General features: G+C 45.5%; 1 protein-coding gene across 15 annotated transcripts in view; it reads left to right on the top strand.

The window, feature by feature from the left end:
• LPP (LIM domain containing preferred translocation partner in lipoma) overlaps positions 1-18,102 on the top strand; it is a 316,729-nt gene that overhangs the window by 77,542 nt on the left and 221,085 nt on the right. For 13 of the 15 annotated variants that reach the window (XM_021396526.1, XM_021396518.1, XM_021396511.1 and 10 more), the window contains one exon: positions 13,520-13,588. The exons of the other annotated variants lie outside the window; for them this stretch is intronic. The gene's annotated coding sequence lies outside the window, so the exon portion shown is untranslated. The remainder of the gene's footprint in view (positions 1-13,519; positions 13,589-18,102) is intronic. 15 annotated transcript variants of the gene reach the window in all.

The following is an 18,102-nucleotide window of genomic DNA, read 5'->3' on the forward strand; positions in this document are numbered from 1 at the left end:
GAGACATGGAGAGTCCCTGGTGTCCTGTGTCAGGCTTGGACTCCAGAGCTGATCAGATGACTTGCCGTAGGGTTGAAATGCTTGCTGTGGGCAATTGTCTCCTCCTCTTCAGAAATACTTAATTTTCTGGTTGTTTTGCTATTTTTGTTGTTGGATTGACGTTCATGTTGTAGCAGAAGGTGAAGTCCCTCTTTGGGACCTTCAGTGTGTTTGCAAAGATGCACTGCTCTGCGAGTCACAGAAGCAGCACAGTCAAGGATCCTGGAGTAGAGCACGTGGCTGTAAACAGCAATCTGGAAAATGAACTTCTCTGGCTAAAATATCAGTGCTCTCATCTGTTGCATCGAGGGTCAAACTGCTATAAATGGCAGGATTCAGTCTGATGCTGGAGCCAACCGCTTACCCATCTGCAGTACTGGCAGCGTCCTTCCAGTTTAGAAGGGTTCTTAAGAAATTCTTGCTTAGATTAGAAGGATTGCATTCATGCTCTGCAGCAGGGACCAAAAAAAAAAAAAAACGCCGACAACCTAGTTCTAAATATTTTTATTACTTTTGAAAATAGTAATAATCTAATCATAGCAAATAGCGCAATATTGATGTGTAAACAGAGGTTCAAATGTTGCTCAGTGATTTTCCCCACCACGTGTCGTGCTTTGGGACCCCTTTCATGGATTGCAGCCCAATTCTGGTTGCTTTTTCAAACACAAAATCTGTCCTTTTCTCCAAAGAAAAGCTTCTTAATGAGTCTGTGTACACAGAAGCATGCACAGATAGACTTGGTGATGCCTTCTTCTGTGAATTCGTGCTGTGTTACTGAGGAGAGCGTTGTTGGCAAGCTTTCCAGTATTCGTAAAAGGTCTACACAGGGTGATAAAATCTTGTTGTTGGGAAAATTGGGCTAATTTGGAGATTGAGGGGCGTGAGAACAAAAGATGCTTTACTGTAAATTGTAGGTAGATAACAACAGAAACTCAGATATTAGAAGAAACTGGGTATCGCACAAACCACACACTTTCACATCACTAAAACAAGAGCTGTGCTCACATAGAAACACGAACCTCTTTGCAAACCGCAGAAAGTAAAAGGGAGCACTCCTGTTTCATTATTGATCTAATTGCTCTTTTCTTGATATGAGAATAGATATGAAATGCTCTTGAATATTCCAGCATGCACAAAAAAAGACTGTCATTTTTGGAAACTTTTAAAGGCGCAGCACATACTGACAAATAGCAAGGCCATTTAATGCGGAGAGTTACGACTGGCTGCCTAATGCCACCTAATTGTTCTTCTGGAACAGAATATATTATAGCTTTGGTGAGAACTTTACACTCCAGAGTGGTATTAAATGAAGAGAGTTTAGCTCATGTGTTCAGGTGACTAATCAGTTTTGGACGCTCAACTGATGCAGTCTTTAAGTATGTCTTATTTAAAAAAAACATCCTCTGAAAACTGGGCATTTTGGGGAACCTCTGTGTTGGGCACCCCCAAAACTCCCTTGCATCCCAAATGGTAGGTTCTCCCTTCCAACCCAGATTCATGTTTTTTGTGTTCTTTGCCTTTGTAAGCTCTTTCCTTTGGTGTTCTAATTCCATTTAAGACCAGGTTTCCCAAATACCATGTAAATGTGGGCCTGTGGGACTTGTGCAAAATGCGTGTGATTAAAAAACTTGTTGTGTTTGCATGTGAGAACAAACATGCATACGAATGAGGCTCCGGGGTCAGCCCAGCGAGGGCTGGATGAGTTTCAGAGATTTCAGCCTGGCGAGGCATGCATATCCAGAGGGGAGCTGTGAAGGTGAGCGTCGGGCTGTGCTCACCTCCGTGTTTCACAACAGTTTCATTTATGACCCCTACTAGCTTTGCTGCTCTCTCTGCCAGTGCTTGCACCTCTGGCTCTTTGCTGCAGAGCCAGACGAGATCTCGGTGCCAGCTGCCAGAGGGATGGGGCTCTGGGGCTCTCCTTGGGGCTTTGTGCTTCAGGGGCACCAGGCAGCCTCTCTCTCTCTCTTGGTTTCTGCAATTCCATAAGCATCTCTATCAGCGCTGTCCTGGGCTGCGATGCTGGAATTGCGTTTGCCAAGGTAGCTTGGGATTCTCGGCTAGAACTGCACAGTGCCTGCTCTTGTAATGCATAGCTCATCCTAAGCACCCAAGGGAAGGGGTGAGAGAAGCAAGATGCAACCTTTAAGAAAATGTTTTTGAAGCACTTTAGTTCCTTTAAGAACTAATTTTCACTTCCTAAAGTCTTCAGCACTTCAGAATGGTCTAGAGACTTGCAGAAAAGGTCACTTCCAACAGTAACTAATAATAAGAGGTGGAGAGGATGAGGGACTTCTCTCAATAGCTCGTTCTTTAGACATCTCAATGACTTGTTTGATGAATCAGCGATGAATCTTTGCCTGGATCCCCTGGCAATTCACTTTACCTGTAAATCATGTTCAGCTCATTGTAACTTTCCTTTCTTGCTTATTGATTTTTTTTTTCCTCCTCAATAAAAAGAAATGAATTTGTTCTATTTAAACCAAGACGAGGGTGAGTCTCCGACTTGCAAGAACACTGCGTGGTTGGAGAGAGGTCACTTGGACGGGGCAGCGGCTCGGCATTACTTGTCCAGATCGATGCTTTACCGTGCGTGTTCCTTTTAAGGGAATTTTCCCTCGAATTGTCGTGCAGTCCCAAGGCACTAAAGACAAACTTGCACAAACCCATCCAAACGTCAGCCTGTCAGAAATGCAAAGAACGCGTTGGCTTTGGGTCTCTGTTGCTGAGCCAGTAGAAGAGGAGGTAGACATTTGTTTTAGGCAGATCAGACCAAGCCCTGCTCTGATTTGTTTGCATTTGTGCGCAGAGTTTTTTTGTTTGGTTTCTAGAATGGCAACTGAATATAGAACACAGTGTGGGAAAAGATCAAGTTAAGTTCCCTTCAGAAAAGCTTTATCAGAGATTTGCTGTAAAAAAAAAAAAAAGAGAGAGAAAAAGATGATGTTTTTTTCATTGTCTCCTCAGCACTCAGAAAAACCACTGCTTTTCAGTCAAGGTGAATTGTTGATGAGCTTGTAGGCTTAAATGGATGTTGCCAAGATGCAAGTAAACACTCTGCAAGCCTCCAGATGCTGCCAGGAGGAGAAACAAACATTTAATGCTGGAAACGCACAGATTGCTTGCTCAGGGCCCCTTTCCTGAAGGATTTCTGAACTTCTTATTTGTTGGTATTTCACGCCAAAGGCCTGAGTTTGGGCTGAGCCTCTGTTAGAGAGTGCTGTAGCAAAAGGCCACTGCTATCTGCCGTGAAGTGACAGCAGGAGCTGTGCTGGGAAGGGCAAAGGGGCAAAGGAGAGAGGGTGACAGCAGTGCTTTGATCAGGATTTCAGCAGAGCTGGTGATAGGCGATACGAGCCTTCTGAAGGCTGGCCCTTCCGTAGCAGTGTTAAAGCAGTAATAGCAGTACATTGCCTTCCCCCAGACTGCTTCTAGTCGAGGCAGGATATTGCTGTGCATCCAGGACAGGGGGAGGCTGATCTGGGGAAAAGTGATTCGCCCTAAGCTCTGTGGGGGGCTCTGATCCCTCAGTTCTCTGTCTGAGAAGCTGGAGAGCATCAGAACACATGCATTTTCTTTCTATTAGTTTCATGGCCAGACGCTGCCAAGTCCAGCATCGTGTGCTCCCATTTTTCAGGTACTCAGCCCACGTAATGCCATCTTGAATCACATGAATCAAAACCAAACCAACTTCCACTTTCCAGGAGCGAAGTTGTGTTCCCACAGAAGGATCCTGCCTTCCTGAGCCCCCAGCAGTCTCAGCTCAATGATGTTCTTCCCTGCTTCATGAACCACTGCTGCCCCAACTACCCATCCAGAGGTGATGATGTTTCAGTGGCAGCTGAAATGGTTCCTGCCTCTCAGCTTGTAAGCCACTTTGGCATCCTCTGGGACAAGACATACCGTTGGCTGTTTGTCTGAGATGGGATTTTCACCATGCTTTACTTCTGTTGCTCCTGGTAGACGCGTCGGTTTTCATTATATCTTCAGATAAGGGTCATGTGAAGTCAGCTTCTGTTTTGTTTTCTCACCAGAAGAGTGATTCATATTCAAATTGAAGTGCTGTATTGCTCTAAGCCAACCTTTTCCCCATGTGCTAATGGGAGGAGAGGGAGACACAGGCGTGGACTGAGCAGAATTATTTTTCTCCTGCTGCATTTAGAAACTTTCCAAGTGGCTTTTTGGGAAAGCACGGGAACTTAATTGCCTGGCATGGCAGAATCCCGGTCTTGTATGTTTTAAGAAAACAAGATAAGCCCAAATCTGATCATGTCTGTTTAAACAGTCAGAGCCATATACTACCAGCAGTGTTGTCCATAAAAAGGAGAACTTGCAATTCCTTTGAACTTGGTGGGGTTTTTTGGTCATATTTGTTAATGTGGTTCTGTATTTTGTCTTTATTCATGATGTTGGTTTTTAAGTTGCTTGTGCTGTGTCTTGAGGCATTTTCTGTGGCATCAGCTCATGATCCCCACTGTTGCCTCAAGCATTCTTCCAAGGAGCTTGTTGCCACCTGGAGGGCTGCACAGTCCCCCCCACATTTCTCATCTTGTTAGAAATGAATGCTGACTAGTCCAGCCCCATCTTGCTGGAGAACTTCATCACAGGTATTCTAAAATAGAGTGAGCAGGTGCTGAAATTCCAGCTGTGGGTTTGTACATACAGAGCTGTGTTGTTTTGTCACCTGCAGCCCAAAGTGAATGGCACTGCAGATCCCATGGAGCTTACTGCTTGGCCTGGGAGCATTCAAACTGAGGTGATAGTCTATTTCATGGAAATCTATTAGAATCATAGAATCATAGAATTAGCTAGGTTGGAAAAGACCTACAAGATCACCTAGTCCAACCATCCACCTACCAACAATAACCCCACTAAACCATGTCTCTCAACACAACATCTAAACGTTTCTTGAACACCTCCAAGGACGGTGACTTCACCACCTCCCTGGGCAGCCCATTCCAGTGCCTGACTACTCTTTCAGAAAAGTAAAATTAGCAGTAAAAATTAGAAATTAGATCAGGGAAGAATTAGAAATCAGATCAGGATGAGTATTCTCCCTTTGATTAAGATGAGCTTAACCAGTGAAGCCCACTCAAGAGATTTGCCATGGTTTACACCTACAGATTTGGCCATGTGAAACGATCCGTGCCCACATACTGTTTTCATTCACAGAGTCTGTATGAAACTGGTTGAATATTTCTGAGGTGCCTTGAGGTTTTTAGGTAAATATGGTGCAAGAAGAGAAAATGATGCTTTTAAAAGTGACACCAGATGAGCTGCTAAATCTTGGAGTATCAGGGGACTTTAATGGGACATACAGGACACGTGGCCGTGACCTTTGTGTTGCTTTGGCACTCGTACTAACAGGCTGTAGATGTTGCATGGATGAAAAATGTTCTGCATTTGTGATGGCAGAAAATTGGAATTTAAATGCATTTCCAAGGTGGGAGACAGAAGAGCTATTGACAGGTCTTCATAGCTGATTGCAGGTTTGTTCACTGCTGGAGAGCTGCTAACAGATGTGAGGCCTTGGTTATATGTCACTTAAATGCTTTCTGACTTAAGAGCATTTGAACTGGAATCACTTGCAATTAGCATGGGCTTGGCAGAAACTGGCACTGCAACTGTTTGCATAGAAACTGTTTGCACAGCCGTGTTGTGCCATGGGGGAAAACTGATGGTAATAAGTAGCTCCAGCATCATCTTGAGGTGGTGTCTGTAAAGTGACTGTGCTCACAGCAGCTGATGCCCACAGTAGCACACCAGTGCCTCTACAAGCAGGAGCGTAGCTGTCTGTCTGCTGTACCCAGTCCTGCTCACCGGAGTGTAATGGTCTTTAACACGCTTATCATAGAATCATTAAGGTTGGAAAAGACCTCTAAGATCATCTCATCCCACCGTCATCTGTGGCTTATCATAGCCCTACCTTTTTCAGGCAGCTGTTGGTGTTCTGGAGTTTTTAGCTGTGTTGCCTGTGAGAACTCAGGTCAGTGCCTAGTCCAGGGAGATTTGACTGTCATTCTGCTCTCCATAGTCTCCTCTGCTTGGATGAGGGAGCTCTCACTGCAGCTGACTGCGGTCAGGCTGGTGCAGAATGCAACCTGTTGTAGACTGAAATGACCTGACTGGGATCAATTGCCCAATCAACACAATAAATTACGTCTAACTGTTTGTTAAGTAAAGGAATTAATGGGACCAGAGGGCACCTGCTACCATCCCCAAAAGCTGTGGGGCTGCTCGGAGGCTGGGCATTGTGGCTCCTGCATGCTCTGTGGAGCCTGGGAGCTTGTGAGTGGGTGGCGTGGGAACTGGGGACAATTCAGTATTTGTTACAGGGATGCAGAGTTGCTCCCTGGGGCGGAAAAATAAAGGTACGGTTCTTGGCCCTAGACTGAAGAAAGCAAGACGCTGCGGACTTGTTGCAACCTGTGCAGTCTGCGAATGTTTTCTTCTTGTCAGTTGCTGCTGTCACATAAGTAATTTCATTGCCAAGGGGAAGGGAATAAACTAATGAGGTGGGAGAGAGGGCTGTGTATTGAAGGGTTATGCGTTGTGAAAGTCAGCGCGCCAAATGTACAGCTCTCCTCTTTCTGTTCCTTGCAGTGTTTGTCTGTATGATTTTGGGGTATGTGGGAAGGGGTGGTGGTGCAGGGGGGTGCATCTGTTCAGATAATGCATTATGCATACAGTGCCTGAAATTAGCCCTTAAAATAGCACACTCCACATCTTAGTAATGTATTGAATACACCTTGATAAGTAACAGTGTGATTGAAGTATTGTAGTGGCTCTGCTGTGACTCATCAGGAAATGGAAAATGTTGAGACAACCTCCCCCTGCACCCCCCCAGCTTTTTTTTGGAAGAGACGAGAATTAGTCTTAGATGGGAAGTAATTAATTGTTCTGTGATCGTCATAAATAGGTACCAAAGAACAAGCTTGTATTGAAGTATTTATATCCTAATCCCTGTCTTGTGAGCCCAGCTATCAAGAGTCTCCATCAGACAGAGACAGTAAAAAGGAAAATGCAGTGGAATGAGCAGCTTCCACCTACATGCATTGAAGTGAGACAGGATGGAGGTGAGCTGGTAGGCTGTGTGCTGTAATAAGCCATTTGCTAGGATAATGGCTGCAGGCTACAAGTGCTGTTTCTACTTAGTCTGTCTATTCAATGCAAACATTAAAAAAAAAAAAAAAGAGAGAAGAAAAAACCTTCATCTCAGTGAAGTCTATAATACTCTTAATCCCTAGTGTACTTCATGAATATTAACTCGGCACATGTCGCAACACCCCACAGAAGCAGACGACATGTATGCCCAGCCTGCTTCATCTGCCTGGGAAACTGAGGCAGCAGGAAGGACCTTTGATTGAGGCTTCGAGTCTGGCTTGCCAGTTAATGGGATGGAGCCTTCATTCCTTGCTGGGAGTGTGGGAATTCAGCCTTTCAGGGACTGATCCCATAGACTTTGGCTTTCCTTTGGAGAGATTTGCTGCCTGCTGTTGTGGGCAGCGCTGTCGTGCAGGCTGGAGTCACAGGAGGCATGGTGGCACATCTGGCAGGGGTGCGTAGTGAGGGCATGAAGATGCACAGGAGTATCTCTGTGACTTAGGGAGCAGCTATAACCTCTTTGTATCTGCCTGACTGGGGGGTGTTGGGCAAAGAAGAAAGAAAATGAAGACGATCAAATACTTGTTTAAAAAGCAACACCCGGAAAAAAGGAGCTTGATGGCTTTGTGTTTGTCTGCAGTGAAGTCATGGCAACAGAGCACTCATTTAGCAAAATTAACTGTTTCTCTATCTTAAAATAAAAATAAAAATCAAATGAAAATGATGCAAGGGAACATCCTTTTATCTCAACCAAATGAGTCCATTTGTGCCAAAGCAAAGGAATCATCCTGGGGAGTTTGCTCCTGAGAACATGTACTTTATTAGAACAGAATGTAATAGTTGTCCCAGAGCCATAACTATAGGAGCCTGATGCCTTAGGCGAGCACTTTCAGTAACAGGAAAACCAAAGTTAGCTTTCTGCACCTGTATGATGTTGAAATACACAATTTGGAGCATAATTTTAAGCTCTTGGTTATTTGGGATTTCAGCTCAGTTAGACTCTGGATACAGCTTTCAGAAAGGCTATAATTTCTCTGAAGTTCCTTATGGGAAATGCTTCCTTTCAAAAGTATTTAGGCACCTAGGGACAAAATGTTGTTGCTGCTTCCCTTCAGGTGTACCGAAACCCTTGTAATAACCAGCTGCCTCTGAGTCCTTTTGACATGAAGATTCTTTGTGTGCGAGAGTCCTTTTTAGCTCTAAACTTTAGTAGTATTTGAAATAATTCTTGCACAAACCCCGGAAATAGCACTTCTGTGCTACTTTTGTTTTGATTTTCACTGCCCATCTCCAGCTCTGTGGAGCAGGACGTGATGGTGAACCGCATGGTGATGATATTGGTAGGCACGAAAGCTCGGTATCTGTCACTGAGATTCTCATATTTGGAATTCAGAAATTGTTCATCTTGATAGTGAGCGGGGGCAAGCTCCAGGGAGAATATCACAAACTCAGACCCGTTGCTTGAGAGGCTTGGAAAATGGTGTTTTTCTTGAGTAGAATTTTCAAATCAGATCACATTTGATGTCGTGGCTCACTCCTAGAGATGGAATTTAGGCAATGCTATCTAGCTTCCATGAAGTTGTCAGTGGAGATACAGAGGTTTTAGGGAGATAAGCATTACGGAGCAAATTTTTAAGGATAATTCAGCTTCAATGTAGTTTCTGTCAAAAAAATGTTGGGGAAGCTTCAGACTACTTGGAAATTGATCATTCGTTGACATCAGCACTGGTCAGGTGAGCATGAGTTGGTTTCCATTGCTTTTATGCCTGGCTGAAACTTAAATTCATGGAATCATTTGAGTTGGAAAGGACCCTTTAAGGCCATCTGGTCCAACTCCCTGCAGTGAACAGGGACACCTACAGCTCCATCGGGTGCTCAGAGCCCCATCCAGCCTGACCTTGCAACTTGTGCCTTTCCTTTGCAAGTTAAACTTGAGTTTGAAGAAAGGAAATTGAGAAATGAGTGTGGTTGGATGAGTTTGATCAGGCAAGGAAAGTTTGGATTGTACAAGAACTTTGTACCTGGGTAGATACCTTAGCCATTGTTATGGAAGTCTTCTACGTAAAAAAACATCTGAGGGTTTTTTTTTTGGAAAGCATCTCTTTCAGGAAGGGCTGCAAAGGAATAGTGGTGCTGGATTATGCTTGTCCAATGGGATGCAGAGCCTGTGGGGCTGTGTCACATCAGTCAGCCTGACTTCTGGCTGCTGCTTCCTGCTTGGTCCTCTTCTCTGAGGCTGGCCGTAGCTGTCTTTTTGGTTGTTAGCAGTTGCAGCAATGCTTATGGGCTGCCTGGAGGGAGTAGAGCGAGCTTGGCGAGGATGGGAGTGTGAATCCAAGGCAATTGCATGTAACATTTTGTCAGCAGCTTTTAAGAAGTAACATTTTCACATCTCAAGGTTTTTGTTGGGAGGGACGAGACTCTCCAAAGAGGAATGCTGGTGAGTTAGGGAGCCCCAGCCCCGTGGGCTCAGCCCATGGGCTCAGGAAAAGCCCAAGCGGCTGCTGCCAGGCGGGTGGGAAGCTGCAGCCCACGACGTCTGTTGTGTCTGAGAGCTCTGTAAAGTCTCTCGCATCCTTCCTCAAGTTTAGTTTTCCAGTGGAGGCTGTCGCAGTAATGAGAATGTCTCCCATCTGCTCCTCACATGGCTTGGCACATTCAGCTAGATTATATATATTTTTATTATGGGGTTAGCCAGTGGTAACCATGACAATTAGACTTATCACGCAGCATTTTTTCCCCTCCTCGAGTCAGTTTGAAATGCTGACAATTAAATAGATACAGTACACTTTAGAGATCCATCAGTCTCTTTGTTGTCTTGACAACCGGAGTATATTTAGAAATGTAACAAGTACATGGAGTCCAATTGCACTTTTGCTAAAACATAGTTTTGTAGCTTGAGAATTTAATCTGTTGTTTGTAGATCCAGGTGCTTACTTGAGCAGTGCCTGACTTTCTCTTTGGTCTGTCTGAGAAGCTGCTGCGTAGCAGTGGGGAGAGGTGGAAACAGGGCCTTGTCAAACAGGGAGCTGGTGTGATGGGTCCTCATTGGACAGGGAAGGATGTGCCCGCTGCTGCGATGGGAGCAGCTCTGCCAGGCACCCTCTCCCTGTTTGTCATCCCACATGAGCTGCTCTCGGGGTTCAGGAGCCAGTGGTACGGAAGGACTGTGCTGTGGTGCATGGTGTTGGTAGACCTCTCTGGTTTGCTTATAGCACCTGAACCTTGGTTGTGGCTGCGAGCTGCTCCGTGCCCCTGAAGCAATAGCAGAGACCAAGACCGCTTCTCCGTATCCCTTGTTCTGTCTTTGATTTGCTGATTTGTTTGATTTTAACAAAATATTACCACTACTGTCTTTTATGTTTTTTATTTTTGACCTTTCCCATAGTTATGGTTTAACCTGACAGTTTTTCTGCAGATTGTTGGGCAAGATTATTAGAATTGTAGAATCATTAACGTTGGAAAGATCACTAAGATCATCTAGTCTATCCATCTACCTATGCATGTGACCACTCTAGACCATGTCACTCAGTGTGACATCTGCCCTTTCCTTGAACATTTCCAGTGATGGTGACTCTACCACCTCCCTGGGCAGCCTGTTCCAATGCCTCTTCCACCTCTCCCTATCTGAAGCTTTGGCTTGTAGCTGATACTTGGCAGTGGAACACGGGCAGGGCAACTGAAAGCCAAACAAACCAAAAAGATTCTCCTTCTTCAGCGATGCTGTAGCAACACAACGCTCTGACCAGAAGCTCAGTTACAAGGGTGGCCTTGTGCCCAAGGGATCCAATTCATTTTGGTGAGCTGGTTTAAACAAAAAGATCTTGGGCCCAAGGTAGAGAGGTAGTGGTGTTCAGTAGCAGCCACACTTGTACAGAGCTGTAAGACGTGCTGGTAGCATCGCTCTGCTGCTGGGGCGTGGTCAGCTTGAGCCCATCGCTGGGAGGCTGTACTGCAGGGGTTCAGGAAGGCTAAAGGGAGAGGAGCCCAACCTGAGCCCAACTGCTGCTGCCTGTGACAGCTAGGGAAGCACATCTGCCCTTCCTGGGGTGCACCTTGTGTGCACCAGGTGTGACATAATGTGGCAAGACTCAAAAGGAGGAGAGGGCTGGGTTTCTCTGCTATGATTTTTTTCCTCCTCTCATCCGTATATTTCTTTTTGTTTAACTTAGTATCTATCAAATAACTTGGATGATTTTTCAGTGGGTGCACACAGCTCATTTTCATTTTTTTTCTGTATTTTCTTTGCTTCCTTCATTTTACCAATTTTCCAACGAAAAATAGAAAACAAACTTACGTCTCCACTCCAGCTTTGTTTGTAAACTGTTAACATGCTGTTTTCAAGTGTTTAGTAGCTGCTGGGGCTTAACGCTTGAAATACAACCACCAAAACCCAAAGATGTAAATGAGTCTTCAAGCATGCTTTAAATAAGTTATCCAAATCAATCTGACAAAGATAATGGTCTTCTGTTAGACAATATTTAGCTGGAGGTTGGATAAACACTAATGTTTATTGGCCTGTAGGTCTGTAACGAGAGAAAATCTGAATGACTCCATCGATTTCAGTGGAGTTCTCCCAACTGAGGTTTCAGCAGCACTGTAGATGCAAGTTGCAATCTCTGTGAAGTTAAGTGGGGTTTTGACTTAATTTCTGAAAGCCAGAATGTCAGCAAAGAAGCAAAAAGCTGGGGCCCACATCCACCCACATCTGTAATTTGGGGTTAGCCCTTTCCCTTGCTGTCAAGTTTAGATTCCCTTGATTGGACTAGTAATTAAAATGCAGCTTCTCTTAAGCGTCTCTCAAAGGCGGGCAGAGAATGGAAGTGCAGCTTCTGCAGCTTATATGCGTGTGCTTTGCAGAAAACCCGAGTTAGTTATGTTTTTCTCTCCTCTGACTTTGCGTGGCTGGGCAGTTGACTTGGAGCTTGTGCTTTCGAGCTCCGGAAATGCAGAGCTGGTAGCGCTGAATTACCAGGCTGAATGATCTCAGCATGTTCACGGCCATGCAGTGCTTGGGAGGCATGGGCCACCGCTCATCAGCCCACAGTGTGTGGGGTTAGTGATTCACCATGCATTCATTTCTGGTCACATAAGGGGCATTAGTTTAAAGCAGGCTTGAGGCATAGGTTAGCGTTAGCTATTTGAAGTCTTCAGCCTGAAAGCAACATCAAACAGGGAGCAGAAAATGTATCATGCACAGAAAAATCTGTGGGATTTGTTTCCCCCTTTACGAAATAATGATAGTAAATTCCAAACTGTTCACATATGCTGCCCCTGTGGTCAGGACACCTGTCTGTCTCTTTGCTGTTACTTGATATGGGGTTACAGTGCTTGAAAAAATGTTAACACGAATTATTTGTCATGGCAAATATGAAAGGAATAGCCAGTGTCAGAGGAAGCAGGTCCTCGGTGGATTTCCATGTGCTTCGGAAGGGTCTGAAGCAGCCGCTGCTGTTCTCCATCCCTCGCTCCCCTTCCTCCAGCTGGCCAGGAGGGTGAAGCTGCTCCCAGCCAGACCTGGCTCTGCTGCAAGGACAGGGCATTGGGTTTGGGAGCATGGGGCAGGCAGGAGCCATGCTGGTCCCCTACAGTGATGAGGTGAAAGGCAGAGGTGTGCTGGGCCATCGCTGACCATTGCTGGTATTTCCATCTGGGACAGAGATGAGAGGAAATGGCAAATGCAAGAGTAGGCCCAGCTATCAATGCGCTGGAAGTATGAAAGGCTGTTGGTTAAGCACAGCAAGTGGTTACCTGGAAAACCTGACTTCCCTTTTTCTTTGGAGGCACCCGAAAGAAACCAGGGAAGCAGGTGGAAGCACTGGTGGAAGCAGGATTTGGGCTGTCCCACGCTGTCACTTGTTTTTGCCACAGCTGATGTGCGTTCAGTGTGCATCCCATCTCCGCATTAGATCTTCTCGGTGCCCACACGGCACAGGCAGCACCGCGAGTGAGTCACGGTGGCTGTGGTGGGAAGAAGAGGCCCTTTAAGTGCAGCAGGCAGGAGCATGTCTGGTCCGGCTTTGAAAGAGACGTTGTTACCTGGAGCCCTTACGTCAGTGCCTTTCACTGGCTCTGACCTGATTTAAAACAAGCAGCTTCTCTCTCAAATAAACCTCAGTTACTCTGATGCTTGCTCAGATTTAATCTGCCTTGCCAACGTGTGGAAAGCCCTTATATGGATCAAACCAGGGACAGACTTGACACAGAGTTATATCAGAGGAAAATTAGTTGTGATCCGCTCTGTGAGGGAAGGTGGCTGGCTTACAGGCCCTTCTGGGGCTGATTTCTTTGTGAGGTGTCACTGCCGGCCTGATTTACTTTCTGCTTTTACTATGAGCAAAAAGGTTAATTCTGACCTTTCTGTTTCCATCTGCAGAGAGAGGTCCCTCGGAAGAAGCTGTCTGTACGTCTGTCTCGGTGCCTGACAGGGCTGCCCTGCTTCCAGGTGAGGAGTGGGTCGCATCTTGGGGCCTTTGCAAGCAGCTGAGTTTGGGCAGAGTGTGAATACCGTGGGACTGCATTTGCCAGGTGTAATCTGGTCATTCAGCAAATGACAGGCAGTTCTCCAGAGCCTGCGGTGGTGAAGGCCACGGTACCAGGAGACTCGAGGTGGTTGTACTATTTCTAGGTCCAGGTCTGGACCTGTGATGTGATGATTAAATCATAGCGAGGGTGAACCTTCAGGTGAGATCAGGAGTGCTTCTTCTTTTCCCTACCATGTCACTGAATATAAGTGCCCTTTCAATAAGGCAATACACATCCTTCTTCCTTCTTTTCACCCTCTTCTTGGTTTTTTTTTTTTTTTTTTGTTACTTTTTTTCTCTCTTGTAAATTATGGCCGGCTAGAGATGAGATCTCAGCATCCTGTTTACTGCAAACAGTTGGGGGCATTAATAAATGTTGAAGGAGGAAGACAGACAAAGGATTAATAAGCAGAGGACAGGAGATTAATAGCAAGAGAATAGAATTTGGTTCAAGGCCTGGTCTTCCCAGTTGCCGGGCTATTGAAGATTAATGGCAGCACTTCTGTTCTTCTCACTCTCTCTGTGGCAGCTTTCCCGGCTAAGTTTAATAGACTGTCCCAATGTGTTGCTGTAAATATGAAACCTAGGGAGAAGCCCACCCTTATAGACTGTTGACTAAATGAGATGGTGTTAGGTTTGCTCTCTGCTGAAAGCTTGAGGAACAGCATCAATATATTTGTGAATTGCGAAGTCAGACGTTCAGGTGCTCACAACTCCTCTCAGAACAAAAACGTATCATAAAATGCATCTTGCCAAGCTGGCTGTCTCCAACAAATTGTGTTGTTTTTTTTTTTTTACTGTGTACCCTGTTGAAGAGATTGATTTCTCTTCTCTTGACTGTTTTTTCAGCTTTGTTCCAGTGGAAAATTGGGCTCTTGGATTATTGCATCCAGCCTCTCATTAGGCTTTGTGAGAGATTAGATCATTGTAGGGAAACCCTAACTTTGGAAAGAATGTTTCTGGTCAAATTTGCTCGAGAGCCGAAGAGCACTGGACTGCATCACTGAATGTCTTCGTGCTGGTAGAAAGGTGTCCTGTAAAGACCTCAAACTCCACCTCATAGAAGGCTCACACTGAGGAGTCAAGCACTGCAGTAGTCCTTGGTCATCTTCCCTCGGGTATCTTCACAGTGTTCAGAGCTGTTCGCAAGCTCTTCTCTCCTTGCCTAGGGTTGTATCAATACGTAGGTATGTCTATGGCCATTTGGGTAAGGAAGCATTGATGTTCAGGTAGCAAGGGAGGAAAACAAGGCTAAAATCAGAACTTCATGCAGCACCAACTGAATTTCTTTTCCAAGGAGGAAAGGCTATGCACTGTTTCAGCGTTCCAGTAATGAAGCTGTTACCATCTCCTCTGCTATTACTTTCGGTGCCCTTGGCGTTTCAGAAGTTAATTGATTTGTCCGTATTACGATTCTCTCTTTAATTTTATTTGTGTAAAGAAGAACATGCACTAATCTTTCTCCAGAGAAATGTTTCGCTCTTTGAACGCTGGCCCTGGGTCTGCCATGTTCCCTAATGAGTCTGAGCGGAGAGGCCCGGTTCCCACACGCTCCGGCCCTGACACACGCATACTTGTACGCCCACACGCCTGCTCCGGGCTGAACCCGGCCGCCTGCCCGCTCACTGCCTTGGGATTTGCATTGGCAGTGCCTTGCCTTCCTGGGAAGCACATGGCAGGGGGGGCTCTGTGGTAGATTTGGCGTCGAATTAGGATGAGAAAGGCCGTAACCTCCTTAGGGCAGCGTCCCCGAGGCTGGGTAAACGTGCTGCTCCAGGAGCCCGGATTCCTGTGGGCTGTTACCTAACGTGCCGGGCTGCCTCCACAAGGACCCGAGCTAGCAGACAAACACCCAACGCTGAATTACTGTCTGGAATGCCACCGGCTGCCAGATCTTTGATAGCTTGTTTTTAATGAAGATTCCTCCTGTAATTCCTAGAATATCTTGCAGCACAAAAAAATGAGCTGTGTGTGTGTTTTGCTGTGGGCTGAATTTTTCCTGCTCTTCACAGTTCCCTTCGTGAACAGAGAGGAAAGGGAGGGAGAAGCAGCTGACTGCGTTTTTGTTGTTGTTTTTCTATTTGACTTCTGCGAAATATGCGGCGATCAATCGCTCGCAACTAACAAAATGTTTTTGTTTCTCTTTGCAAAAGCATATGGGAACTGCAGGAAAAGCATATGGGTGTTTTTAGGAAAACATATTGGTGAATGGACAAATTATAGCGGTGCCAATATGCTTTGGATGTCTGGCTAGACCACTACTACTACTACCACACTTGCTGGCATGCAAACCCATCCACAAGATTTCCAGCATATGAGTGGTATGCGGCTGCTCCTGGGGAAAGACAGGCTGTGCTGGAGCAGCCCCATGTTAAAGCAGCGTCGTGATCCATCTTCAGCGCGCGTGACTGCTTTGCCATGGCCCGATCCAGGCTCACTGCTCTGTTTATGACAGCATATCCATTCTTTCACAGTAGACTGAGCCCAGAGCTCCACTTGCAGCCAGCTGTAAGTAATGGTAACCGTTTTTCTTTCTAAAGCCCATGACTGCGGTCCTAATAACACCTGAGCATCTTGCAAACAGGCTAGGCAGCGTCAGGTCTTCTCCTGCTTCTCCTTCTTCATTAGCTGGGGCTTTGTTTTTAATTTCTCCATCACCTGCCCTGCTTTTGAGGAAATGCAAAATATTTGCATTTCTTATGAACCCAGTATGCTGTTGACTTGTTTTGCAGGAGAGTCAGGGGAGGAACCTGTGAGCTGATGTGTCCCCAAACCTCATTTTTACCCATATTCACACTTGGCACGAGAGGAGTGGACAAAGGAAGGGGCAAAACCCTTAGAGACTGATGGGATGCGTGAGATGCACATTTGGGCGGTCATTTGAACTTGGCTTTGTTTTGCTTGTCATTCTGCGCTCTCGGATAGTCTGAGTGGCAATTCAGCTTCTTTTAGCGTTCTTCTCCTTATGCCAGCTTCGGGATGATTTTCTACTGAGCAATTTTACATTATTTAATGTAGCCACTTTTCTTACAGCTCCTTTGTTCCGTGAGACAATTCCCTATTTTATTATGCAAGCAGTACATTGAGGTCCTTGAGGGCCAAAGTTCCCAGCAGTGCTTGAGATGACGGCAGGGACGTAGGTTATCTCAGAAGTAATGATCCTCTCTTCTAGAAGCATTCTTGGAGTTCTTCTTTAACTGTGTTTGATATTACATGTGTTTTTTTTTTATATAAAAAAAAAAAAAACCCAGTGCTTCCTAAATGTTACAGAGCTCAAAAAATACACTGTATGCCTTGTCACAATATTTAATACGGAGTGCTATTTACAGTAATGAATCAAAATGTCAGTTTTTAAAATATGAACTGTCAGAGTGTTCCTACTTTGCTGAAAACTTTGATGTGACAGTTTGTTAATCATATGACTATTACATCAAATGTGTCTCAGAGTACTTTTGCTCAACAAAGTCTTTTTTATTCCTTCCCGTCCCTTTTTACTGGTAATTCTGGTAGGGTTGTTTGACTGAATGCACTTTGATTAGAGGTCTGAGAAACCCAGAGCTGAATGCTTTTGCATATTGACAGTAGTATGTATCAGCATGTGTCCTGATGCTGATTGTGGTCACCTAGTCCTGCAGGTGGTACAGGCAGGTTTGGATCACCTTCACCATGTTTCCCAATGGCTGCCCCAAGCCTGCTGTGTCTGGGAGGCTGGGATGCTCTGGTTTTGATATATGGCTGTAACGTGCATGTGGGGTGTGGTAGTGGAGATTACTCAAACAACTGGGTTTCTTGATGACGATGAGGGGGAGTTCATGTAGATAACTGTGCTTCAGAAACTACCCTTGGGAGGGGATGCTGATAGGAGGGCTGGAGGCCATCCAGACACAGCAGAGCCCTGTGCCTCTGCCCCTGTGTCTTTGTGTCACGTTGCCTGGGGCACTAAGTAGATTCCCAGTGCTCATTCATTGTGTAACTCCCACAAGTGGAGCATTTCTGATCTGGAGTTGGCCCAACATGGCTATGGGAATAGGAGGAATCTAAAAAAGGTGAAGGTCATGTATCAGCAGCACAGAGAAGGCTCAAAATCAAATAGGAGTGGTGGCTGTGGCGGCAGTGCCCATGAAATGGGGCTGCAGTAACCCATCCCTTGGGTTGGGGAACGGGGCCACCAGTTGGCATAAAACCATATCTCTGTCACCTTCATTGGGTGAGTTCTGCTTCTTGCTGCCCTCCCTCATAGCGCTGAGGAAAATCAATTATTATGCAGTTTTCATTTTAGACAAACCACATTCGTAGCACGATGCTTTTTATTATCGCTACAGCAATGGATGGAAGAGGAACTCTAACAGATGTACGATTAGCAGGGCATGAAATTAAAAATGTTTGTGTACAACGGAAAGGTTGTTTACTACCAAATTCCTCATTTGAAAATTAA

Source organism: Numida meleagris, chromosome 4 (assembly GCF_002078875.1).
Source record: "Numida meleagris isolate 19003 breed g44 Domestic line chromosome 4, NumMel1.0, whole genome shotgun sequence".
NCBI lineage: Eukaryota > Metazoa > Chordata > Aves > Galliformes > Numididae > Numida > Numida meleagris.